Source organism: Diabrotica virgifera, chromosome 6, assembly GCF_917563875.1.
Source record: "Diabrotica virgifera virgifera chromosome 6, PGI_DIABVI_V3a".
Lineage (NCBI taxonomy): Eukaryota > Metazoa > Arthropoda > Insecta > Coleoptera > Chrysomelidae > Diabrotica > Diabrotica virgifera.
This window is the reverse complement of record NC_065448.1, coordinates 212,567,995-212,581,222: the sequence shown is the minus strand read 5'-3', so window position 1 is coordinate 212,581,222 and position 13,228 is coordinate 212,567,995. Positions and strand designations below refer to the sequence as shown.

General features: G+C 35.4%; 1 protein-coding gene across 1 annotated transcript in view; it reads right to left on the bottom strand.

Annotated features, from left to right (window-relative positions):
• The window catches only part of LOC126886691 (muscle M-line assembly protein unc-89), a 554,873-nt gene that overhangs the window by 371,637 nt on the left and 170,008 nt on the right, over nucleotides 1–13,228 (bottom strand). The window lies entirely within an intron of this gene.

Below are 13,228 nucleotides of genomic sequence, written 5' to 3'. Positions count from 1 at the left end.
AATGCCAATGAAGTTTTTCTGCAGGTTGGAGAAAAGTTGAAAGTTGAAACGTATCTACCAATTTTGGATAAGCTAATTAATCAACTGAGTCGTCGGCTGACAGCGTACGAGTCAATTAACCTCAGAACAGTAAACCTCGATATAACGGACTAATCGAGGGGACGGGGTGTCCGTTAAAACCGAAAGTCCGTTATATAAAAATAGGTTTAAAATAAATCAGACTATTTAGAAATGTGTCCTCATTATGCTATAATAAAAAGTGTATTGAATTTCTTTGTAAAATATAGCGTTTGGGATCCACGGGGACCCCGTTGTTATGCAACGTATCTTGGTATGGGCAGAGTTAAGTATGTATAATATTAACAGGACGTTTTTAATTTTTTTACATTTGACCGGATTTTTTGTCCGTTATATCCGAAGTCCGTTAAATAGAGGTCCGTTATATCGAGGTTTTACTGTATTTGGTATTTTGTCTGTTTTTCCAAAAATGAGTGATACTCAAATAAAGGAGTGTTCTTCAAAACTGCATGAGAACTATCCTGATTCTGATTATATTCAACCTGAAATTGAAGACGAACTAGTGCAGTTCAAATATTTTAAACCAGCTTCAAGACTTGCAGGGAAAACAACTTATTCCTGATTCACAGTCATTTTAGGTGATTTATGAGAACAAACTCGAATGGACGTGCGGTGGTTATCCGAGGTTTTAGAGGGAGAAGAGGGAGGTTTCTTAAGGAGTCTCATAGCTTGGGTGCCTCGGGGCCTCGAGATTATTAATCCGGGACTGTTGGACACAGAAATTAATCAGAACAATTCCGTAAGTAGCGAAATTAATGCACGTATTTCCCGTGGGAATCGTATATAATACCTATGCTAATAAAAGATTGATAACATCGAAATTATTAGACAAAAGAACCATAATGGATGTCTATAGAACCCGTAGTAACCTATGGTTGTGAAACCTGGGAATTGACATAACAGATGAAGCCTAACTCAGGACATTCGAGTGAAAATACTGAGAAAAGTATATGGTGGAATAGGATGACGGTACATGGAGAATCATGAGAAATGTCGAGGTTCATGAATTGAATGTGTATGTTTACTAATAGCAGGTACTGAACGAGACAACTAATAAAATCAAAAACAGGCAATAAACACTAATTACAATACCTACTAATCAGCTGTACCTCCGATAGCCAATATTGATTGAGAGAAAGTGGAATTTCTCCATAAGCGCAATACAATAATATTATACACATAATAACAAATAAAAGGTAAAAACTTACAATCAAAGCATCAACGGCGAAACCAACACTATTTCGCGTGTGTACACATTCGAGTTCTGAAGCCATCTCTGTCCTTATATCATAGGGGAAGAATTTTTGGATCTCAAGTGGTAAGCGTCCGATCCTCTTCTTCGCGACACATGTGAATTTCGATAACATGCTAGCAAGGAACAACACAGGCGTCGACAAGTGTAAAAAAAGGGATATGATTTCGAACTATTTAAACAACCAAATCAATTTTATGGGATTTCCAACAGAATGGAGCTTATGATAGTGAAAGATTTGTGCAAAGTCAAAGACTGTCATGGCTAGGACATGTTCAGAGACAAGAAGATGCAAAAACAGCCAAAAAATATTACAATAGAAGCCGATAGGAAGGCGAAAAAAAGGAACGCTCAAAACGAGATGGTTGGATGACGTGGAAACCACTTCAAAATTGTCCGAAATATATTTTGATTCTGACTGTAGAAAGGATAAAAATGAAGAACACTCCGCGAGGATGCTCTTTGCAAACCTCCAATTTAAAATTATCAACAATTTTCTGCACTATTTACTGTCAAATCGTTATATAGAGCGAAAACTTACTAATAACATACATTAGTATCAATTAAATCAACTGTTATGAATTTCTAATTGAATATGAACAAACAGTTTAAATGATTTGTTTAAATTGGTTTTGATTGTGCATACGAGTTATTGATTAAAACGCAAAATGACATAATGGATGGTGTACACAATTGCACTCGATAGAGTTCAAACGAAAGATTAATCCTCTATCCGTTTATCATGTCAGCAATCAGCCAAAAACTAATAATATGCTTTGTATAATTATGAAGAAAGACATCATTTTGGAATTCAATAAATTGTTATCTACGTCTAATACATGACGTGAATATTATTCGTTATATTCCCTTTGTAATTCCCGTATGGAATAATAATTATTATGGAAACATGATTATTTCACTCCAATAATTAAATTTCTCAAATTAAAATATCATTTTTTTTTCAGTAATCATCACTACGATGATGATTATTACAATTACAATCTGGTCATAATTGACCAATGAGCAATTTTAATTTAACCTAAATTACTACTGTTCCTTAAAATTAAGAGCTTACCCCATAGCGTCTCTTATCTAATCTAATAAGATAGTGCACTATTCTAACATACACACGCGCACAAGCACTATGCTCTGCTTTTCACTATCACCTATCACTGAAACTAGTTCAAAAGGCTTTGTCTTCTTCAATCTTCTAGTTTGCCCAGTGATATCGAGGAGCTGGATTGCCTTAATATTCTCGTACATGTGAAGTCGTTGCTCGTGACTTCCTGCCATCTTCTTGATGATTATATCCAGTTTTCATTCCTAGGTCCTTATGGAGATCACTGTTTGTCACATACCAAGGAAAATATATTTGTCATAAAAGATCATGGAAACAAACAACCAGTTTCGCTGTTTTCATGTTGTACGTACAGCATCGACAGGCCCACAAGAAACTTAGGATCTCAGTACAAGAACTTGTATAGTTTCGTTAACTGTTTATGGTTATTGTTAACTAATGATGTATGTTGTTGGTGTTGGTCAAAGACCCCTGTCCTCCAGTCACTGATTTTTTTGTGTGTGTAAAAAATGGTGAACGATTCTCAGTTTCAAAATGAAACATCTTACAAGACTTTCATCTAAAATGAAACATCAAACACCCCGATGTAAAAAAAGGGGGACCAACAAATACTAATTAAAATGTGACAACCACTGGTCTAATATATACTATGTGGTTTTATGTTCGTATGTCCTTACTGTGTTTTGTTCATCCTTTTTTACACACACAAAAAATCAGTGACGGGAAAAGGCCTTTGACCAACAACAACAACATACATCATTAGCTCACATTAACCATAAACAGTACAAGATCTTGTACTGATATCCTAAGTTTCTTGTGGGCCTAACGATGCTGTACTTTAATGTAATAAAACCTTGAATACGGATTGTGAGTAGAGGACCTTACTTACCCTTACATACATAATTCAGTTTGCTTTGGTAACACCCAGTGCAGACGAAAGAAAGCATTTGAATGTATGCATCATCTAAAATTAATGCTTAATAATCATTGTATTTCTAATCGCCGAACGATGTAGCTCCGTTTAATTATTTTAATCTATTTGTCCTTTATCCATTGTGCGTTATTTGTATTGTTAATTTTAAGTAAATGTCTATGACATTCTGGGATATCTTCCTTTTCTGACGAAATACCCCTGATGATGCTCTGAGAACGAAAGTACTTGGGCAAGATTTAATAAATAACTATGCTCAATATTTGCCTTTTATTTGTAAAATTCATCTGAAAATGATTTTTTTTATTAGCTTAACGCCTCGATATCTAATGGCCATTGGCATGGTACAGAGGACTTTTCCAATCAGGTACCTAGTGTAATGTGTAGTGTGTGTGTTCAGTAAGGGTCTTGTTGGGGACAGTAAGGGACGCTGATTGTATCCGAACGTCTGCGGTCACTCCGGTGAGTACCGATCCCACACGGATAGAAATTATTTTCATTTATTAATTTTTAATCAATGAAAAATTCTCCACCCTGCCTGGTGAGATTCGAACTCACGACCTTTAGGTCCAAAGGTAGGCGCTCTTACCACTGAGCCACAGAAGGGGTAAAATTAATTTAAATCTAGCAAGAAATAGGTTTTACTTGAAAAATGTAGTGTGGCACACCAAAAGATCAAAGCTTTTGAAATCAACACGTGTGGTTCCAAATTCCGAAAACGTGGTCATGAGCCTATAAAAGCGTATATTGTTTGATACACTTCGGAATTACTTTTGTTCTTAATGGGTTTTGGCATCGCTGATTACGAATCTGACATTATTTTTTCTGAAAAAAAAATGGCGGATCCGACATGGCGGAAAGAAATTGAAAATATTAATCAAAACGCATTTTTTTGTCCAATTTGGTAGTTTAAGGTCACTGATTACAAATCTAACATTACTTCTCTTTAACAAAATGGAGGATCCAATATTGCCAAAAAACATTCGAAAATTTTATTTTAAAGGCATATTTGTTTAAAATTTTATATTATAAGGGACTTTGAAAATTGCTGATTTACCAACACATTTTCTTTATGAAGTACAATATTCAGAACCTATTACTTATGTACAACCGCCCATGCATACTCAACAATCGCCAGAATCATGTAATATGCGTCATTTCCCACTTTTGTATTCAAACAACTGCCAGCAATGCATAGGCAGTTATAGGCAGCTAAACCAAAGTGATTCTTCTTACTGTATATTTTAGGATTAATAAGGATTAGTCGCAGAATTATGCAGAATTTGGTACTTTTTGAATGTATCTTTACAAAATTTTGATTATTTCAAGTATATTTTCAATATTTATGCATTAACAAATTTAAGGCATTTATTGTTACTAAATCTTAAGTTATCTTACATCTTACATTACTACATATTTATAAAAGAATAATTTGCTTTACAGCGATAAAATTGATAAACTACAAAACGTTTTACAGCAGTTTCAATATACGCGTTCTTTTTCACTTTCTCTGTCGGCCAAAATAACTTGGGACATGAGTAGAGAGAAGAAAGGGCTTGGGATGAAAGAAGAAATCTTCGTTGGGGAATATTAGAGATTGGACTAACCTCAGTGTTGAACCGATATTTCACGTTGCAAAAGAGAAGGAAGCGATTAAAAAAGTGATGCCAACCTTCGTTAGAAGACGGCACAATAAGAAGAATATAAAAATATCACAAGTAAAAAATTCCTGTACTGGCTGTATACCGTATACCATAAATCACAAAAAATAAAAACCTTATCTTGTAAAAAGTATATTTATCTTGTAAAAGGTATATTTAAAATCCCTAAAAAGGGCTGTATCACAACAAAACGTTTTCGGAATCAATATTCCATCATCAGTGTTATCACAGGTTTACATGTTTTAAGCCACCAAAATGTACGGGTAAAAACCCTTAAATTGATATTAAACAGTTGGGGTTACATTATATTATCTGATTTTAAAGGATGTTAAAAATATTTCTAGATTAACCCCTGGCATCACATGACATCAACCATACTGATGATGGAATATTGATTCCGAAAACGTTTCGTTGTGATACATCCCTTTTTAGGAATTTTAAATATACCTTTTACAAGATAAGGTTTTTATTTTTTAAGAAGAATATAATTTACGCAGCGCAACAATTTACAAACAATTTTTTTAATCACAACTAACATCTGATTATTGTTTTTTAAAGTGATTTTAAGACCTACTGTATATGTATATTTACACATCATTGTCCATATACCAAATATACATTACTATCTGGGGTGCCATTAGTGTTAACATCGAGACCACTGATTGATAAAACAACAATAATATAAACTATTTATTATTCGTTTATACCTACATTTGATACTGATAATCATCATTCGGAAAACATTTTGTATTGTCACTTTGTTGCCCGTTGAAATTATATATGAGAGAAAATATCATACATTAAACATGCATATTTTAAAATATTGGAAATTTTTAGTCCTCGATATGAACAGACAATTAAATTTCATGTATAGTATTGGAAAAATACATTTTGTATTTTCTCCGCATATTCCATTAAACAAATTTTAGTAGTAAAATGAAGATGATTAGGTTTAAAACAGAAACAGAAACATTTTTGGTTATTCTTTATTTTATTTTATATTTTGTCATCAAGTGTGCATTCAATGTAGTTTTCTTATGTACACCTTTATGGGTTTATACCTGGTGGATGTATATTTCAGTAAATAAATAATAGACCAGTAAGGATCTGTTTTTAGGTGGATGTGAGAGGTGGCATTCAGACTTTTGCGGATAAAGTTAGGTGATAACTTCGTTAATAATAATTGATTTATGCTCCTTCTCAAAATATACCCGGAACATTAATAAAAAAATTCAAATATTTAAAAATTTCGAATAACATCGATTTTTTTCTACTTTTTTTATTTATAACTTTAAAACGATTCATTTTGGAACAAAGTCGTATAGGAATAAAACAAAGATAATTAAATTTTCTATCAGATGCGATTGGTTAAAAATCTCTTAATTTATCACCCTTGCTGCAAAATAGCAATAAATATAAAATAAGGGGGCAAAACAAGCCTGTCCTTATTCAATGATTTTCCATCACTTAGGTTACACTTGGAATCTTCAAATTCGCTTAGAGAATTGTTGTAATGTGCTAAAACCGTACACCAAATTTCATTAAAATTGACTTACTAGATTTTGAATAATAATTTTGCAATCTAAACTTTTTTTAAAAAATTAAATTTTTTTAAAATCTTGCACAACAAAAACTAGAACATACAAAGATTTGTCAATTTTTTTACATATAAAGAAGCACTCCACCTATCTAATGCACTTTACAGAATTTAAATCGGATTATTTAAGCAGCCTCAGCAATGTTTTAAAGTTATAACCAATTTTTTGGCTTATAAACAAATTAGTGCTGTGGCCAGGAGGGGGTGCTACGGGCTCCTTTATTTAGATAGACTTACCCAAGATTTTTATGTATTTTTTGACCCGTAGAACACGATTTTTTTGGGTAACAGTTGATCCGGATGTCGATAAGATTGTTATAAACAAAGAACTTGAGAAATTACATACCATCGATTTTTCGCAAAGTAAAACATTTTTTTGTATTTCTTGGGTAATTCTAAGCAAAAAATGTTCTTATAAGTTTTTTCGTAGGATGCATAGTTTTCGAGATAAACGCAGTGAAACTTTCAAAAAATCGAAAAATTGCAATTTTTGAACGCGAATAACTTTTGATTAAAAAATAAAATAGCAATTCTGCTGACAGCATTTGAAAGTTTAAGTCAAATTATACCGGTTTTAATTATTTGCATTGCTAAAAATTATTTTTCTTATTATTAAACAAAGCTATTTGTTTATAAGCCAAAAAATTGTTTATAAGTTTAAAAGATTGCTGAGGCCCCGTAAATAATCCGATTTTAATTCTGTAAAGTGTATTAGATAGGTAGAGCACCTCTTTATATGTAAAAAAATTAGCCAACTTTTATCTTTATTTTATTTCTCTACGACTTTGTTCTAAAACGAATCGTTTTAAAGTTATAAGCAAAGAAAGCAGAAAAAATCGACGTTTTTCGAAATTTTTAAATATTTAAATTTTTTTATTAATGTTCCGGTCATATTTGAGAAGGACCATAAGTCCATTATTATTACTGAAGGTGTCACCTAACTTTATCTGCAAAAATCTGAATGCCACCTCTCACATCCAAAAATAGACGTTTTTTCACAGATCCTTACTGGTCTATAAGTAAATAAATAAAATTGTTGAGTTGTCTTCATAGTTTGCGACACGTCGATTTTTGAGTCACTATACCTCGTTTTTACACTAGGAGTAATTCAAATTTACCACGCCGTAATGCTTATTTGTAATTGGTCAAACCGCAGGCAAGTTTACTCCACTAAATTATGAAATTTTGACATTGTTGGCATTTAAAATTTCTAGGTTAATTAAGTTATATCGGCGATATTTTGTGTTTTCTGCGTTAATCCTGTAATTTTTAGATTTTTAGTCTGCATTTAATATAAAAAAAAACAGTTGTTTTAGAACTCTTTAGCTACGTATTAGTATAATTTAATATTTATGGATTACCGTCAAAGGCCAACATGATCAATCAAAAAAGAAGATGAATCTGGTGATTTTTCTAGTGACATTGTTGGGTGTGAATCTGTCTTTTGAGTTTACTCCTCCTAGTTTAAAATAGGGTATAGTTCAAAAATACACGATTCAGTACTCGGGAAGACAACGATGCAAAAAAATATCTATGCATTAAATGTATCGATATACATATTTTAAAGTTCGATCGATATTTTTATATCGATATTCAACTTTCGATAATATATATATTGATGTTTGGGATTCCACAGGATTAATATAATGATATTCAATGTATTGGCACGTATTCAATATAGTACAGAACAAAATATATAAAAAAAGCCGGCACTAGGGTTTAAGGACCCCCTTAAAAACTAGAACAGGCGCCCTGCTCCACACACGCATACTCGTACAACCCCAGTCTAGGAGGACATAAGTGTGTTCTAATGAAAGAGTGCGACTCACATATCCGAAGATCAAACCAGTCACACTCCGTAATGGAGTGGTACCTATCTGACCCCCCAAGCTTTACCACCACCCCTCCCCACCGAGTTTCGTATAGAGTACGAGCTTCATAATGATAATTAAATGCAAGTTGTATACACGATTTTTTCTATGATCATTCACAACAAAAAATATATTCAAGTTTATTAATTTTGTAATGCAAATAAATTAAGTAGTTTGTTTGTCAGTTTGTTTACATATTGAGAACTGTCAAAGCGTATATATTTGACTCGCCATTGGTCACTGCGCGTGTGCGACCTTCATCGCGAATGCCAAATCGCGATTCTATTGGTTAAAAATCTGTATCGTAATGAAAATCTGTATCATAATGAAGTTCATTATGATACAGGTAGTGAAATCATAATTGATATAAATATTATAGTATGAGAATAGAAAAAATTAATAAAAGTATTGTATTTACGGTTTGTAAACATTAAAAAGATGTGTTATCTTGCAACTATGGTAACCTTGTACATTCAGCAAATTTTTCGAAGTGTCACGAACTGACATTTAATTAAAAATACTTAAACAGGCCCAGAGAAAAGAAAGAATAATATTGTAGCGGAAAAGAAATCTTGGCCGATCCCCGTATAACAGTAAACACCTCGAGAATGACGTAATCGGATGTGCTAGGCCTCGCCGGAGAATTCTGGAAGGTACGTCACGTAGGCGGAACAAGCCGATAGCTCGAGATGGGAGTCGATTGTTCCAGAATAACAACTGGGTATAAATACGGGCATATTTTGTGAATAAGTTAAGTGTATAAGATAAATTCGTTTGTAACTTATATAAATAAAGTCGAACCGCTAGTTTTATTGTAATTAGAAGTAATTACACTAATCACGCTACAGTTGGTGTCGGTGTTCGGTAAACTTAGTGCGATATAAATAAGTGAATTACAGAGAGACTTTAAAAGACTTTTGAACTTTATTCGTCGGGAATAACCGGAGTGCGTTAATTGTTCGGTATTCGGAAAGACTTTAAAAGACTTTTGGACTTTATTCGTCGGGAATAGTTAAAGTGCGTTGATTGTTCGGTATTCGGAAAGACTTTTAAAAGACATTTTGGAAAGTACGTGTGTGCCGACCAAAGATGTTGCTACGAGAACTTACAGTAAAACAGCTCCGTGAACAGCTAGAGGAACGGGATCTGGACAGCAGTGGGCTCAAGATAGTCCTACAAGCACGACTCGAGGAAGTCCTAACGAAGAACGGAGATGATCCAGAGACGTTCCACTTCCAGTCAGCAGAACAAGCAATCTTATCGAAATTAAAAACTGTTTCTGAAACGATCGATGAAACTTCTAGAAAAAGCGACGAGAAACTTGAAGAAGTTTGTAAACAGAACAACGAAAAACTTGAAGAAGTTAGTAAAAAAAAACAATGAGAAATTCGAAACCATTTCTCAAAAGATCGATGAAACTTCTAGACAGAACAACGAGAAATTTGAAAGTGTTTCTCAAAAGATCGATGAAACTTCTAGACAGAACAACGAGAAATTTGAAAGTGTTTCTCAAAAGATCGATGAAACTTCTAGAAAAAGCGATGAGAAATTTGAAAGTGTTTCTCAAGTAATAAAAGACGTTTGTAGACAGACCGACGAGAAATTTGAAGAAGTTTCCAGAACATTCGATAAGATACAGAAAAGTGTAGACGACAATAAAGAAATGCTAGAAGAGAAGATCAAACAACTAGAGAGCATGATAACTGATACAAAAGTACAACCATCAGTTAATGCAGTAGCTTTAGATCTTGTAGTGAAGGATGAAACACCGAGAGACGAAACATCGCATCATATGATATTTAAATTACCACCATTCGATGGGAAGTCCTCTTGGTCCATATACCTTAGACAATTCGAAGCTATTGCGACCGCCAACCATTGGACCGAACAAGAAAAGGCTGTTTCCTTGACTGCTGCTTTGCGAGGTGATGCTGCAGATATATTAAGATCAATTCCTAAGGGTCAAGAAAAATGTTACCAGACCTTGTTCACTCGTCTAGAAAAACGCTATGGAGATGCCCATCTACAACAACTATACAAAGCACAACTGAGAAATAGAAGTCAACGAGCAAGTGAGAATCTGCAAGAATTTGAAGCAGATGTAGCTCGTGTGGTGCGGTTGGCTTATCCGGAGGTGCCAGACAGCGTTTTAGAAGAAATTGCGGTAGATACCTTTGTCAATGGGCTGAAAGATAGTGAACTACAGAAAGCTTTACGACTAGCAAGACCGAAAGTTTTAGATGAAGCACTTGCTATTGCATTGGAACACGAAACGGCTAGTCAAACTTCACGAAGCCATAGAGTAAGAACCATTGAAGAAAGTGACGAACACAACGATGAACGTCTGGAGGAAATGATACGGAGAGTATTGAGTAATCAGATGCCAAAGAGACGCGAGCCTAGATGTTGGAATTGCGGAGACGTAGGCCACATTCGACGTAATTGTAAGAAGATCGTACAGCCGTCGGAAAACTAGAGCGGGTCGACACCAAGGGGCAACTGCCGACCTCGAGAACTAGAGCCCCCATAGTAACTGTCAACCTTACGTCCTCCGGTGGAATCCACAACTTATACATCGAAGGTCGTATCAATAATAGATGTAGATCATTTTTGGTGGATACAGGTGCAACGAGAACTATCGCACGTCCAGATGTAGTACGAGACCATAATAAATTATCACCTGCAACAGTAAAGCTTAGAACAGCAACTGGTGAGCTAATTAATACATATGGCGAGGCTAATATGTCAGTATCCATTGGCCAGACCACAGTTGAACATCAAGTATTAATTGCCGAGATCTCCGACGAGTTCATATTGGGGATGGACGTACTACGAAAAGTGGGGGCAATATTGGATGTTCAAAATGGAGTTCTCAGGATCAACGGTGAAGAGTTGCCCTTTCACGACGACAAAGAAGATGTCATCCGCTTACTAACTACATGCGACGTAACCATACCCGGTAATAGTGAGAAAATTCTGATAACCATGCTTGATGGACACTGCCGAGAGGGAAGTTTAAGGATGGTCGAAGATGTAGAAAATGTCGAGTTCCTAACGGCGAAAACTTTGGTAAAAGTTCGAGATGTCATCCCTGTAAGAGTTATGAATTTAAGGGAAACTGCTATTAAGTTAAGTAGAGGAGCTTTGATCGGACAGTGTGTTCCCGTGGCTTCAATTTGCTCTATGAATACCAATGAGAAATCATCAAAGTCAAAGTATCCAAAAGACCTTGTCGAGATGATCATTGAAAGATGCCAAGACCTTGACTATGAACGAACGGAAAAAGTAAGGTCTATGCTGATAGAGTATCAAGATGTTTTTGCTATTGATAAGAAGGATAAGGGCAAAACAAGCATAGTAACGCATAAAATAAATACCGGAGACGCTCAGCCAATCAGACAACGGCCTAGACGACTTCCATTTGCGAAAAGAGATGAGGCCGAAGAGATTATCAAGGATATGGACAAACAAGGAGTAATTGAACCATCGAACAGTCCATGGACATCACCAGTAGTTCTGGTAAAGAAGAAAGATGGTTCAACGCGTTTTTGTATCGACTACCGCCAGCTCAATGCGGTAACAAAAAAAGATAGTTATCCTTTGCCCAGAATAGACGATACATTGGATACTCTCTCCGGTTCTCGTTGGTTTTCCACACTCGATTTAAAAAGTGGATATTGGCAAGTAGACATGGAGCCAGCCGATCGGGAGAAAACCGCATTTTCGATAGGATCAGGGCTTTGGCAGTTCACGGCTATGCCGTTTGGTTTATGTAATGCCCCTGCCACATTTGAAAGATTAATGGAGGCCGTTTTAAGAGGTCTAACATGGAAAACATGCCTGGTTTACTTGGATGATGTAATTGTGGTTGGAAGGTCCTTTGATGAACATGCCAAGAATCTAATAGACGTCTTTCAACGATTGAGGGCAGCGAACTTGAAGTTAAGTCCGAAGAAATGTCACATGTTTCGACGAGAAGTTAAGTACTTAGGACATATTGTATCGAGTAATGGTGTAACAGCTGATCCTGAAAAGATTGATGCAATTAAAGATTGGCCAGTACCAAAAGATAAACATGAAATTAGAAGTTTCCTTGGCCTATGTACATATTACCGACGATTTGTCAAAGGATTTGCCAATATCTCCAAGCCCCTAACAAAGTTGACGGAGGAGGGCAAAGAATATACATGGAGTGAAGAGTGCCAAAAAGCTTTCGAACAACTACAAATGGCTCTGATCAGTGCACCGATATTAAGCTACCCGGGACAGGCAGGAAAATTTGTTTTGGATACCGATGCTAGCAACAGTGCTCTAGGAGCTGTTCTCTCCCAAATCCACGACGGACAGGAAAAAGTCATCGCTTATTTCAGCAAAGTCCTGTCGAAACCGGAAAGAAACTATTGCGTTACCAGAAGAGAACTGCTGGGTGTAGTGAAGGCTTGCGAACATTTCCATAAATACTTGTATGGCAGAAAGTTCCTTCTTCGCACCGATCACGCTGCTCTAAAATGGCTCATACAATTCCGTAATCCAGAGGGCCAGATGGCAAGATGGTTAGAACGATTACAAGAATATGATTACGAGATAGAACACAGGGCCGGAAGAGTTCACTCAAATGCTGATGCCCTTTCGAGACGACCATGCAGTGCGAATTGTAATCACTGTGCCAAATTAGAGGAACGATTTTGCCCCGTGAGACGAACCACCGTAATTAATGAGCAATGGCAGCCCCAACAGTTACAAGACGCCCAAGAAGATGA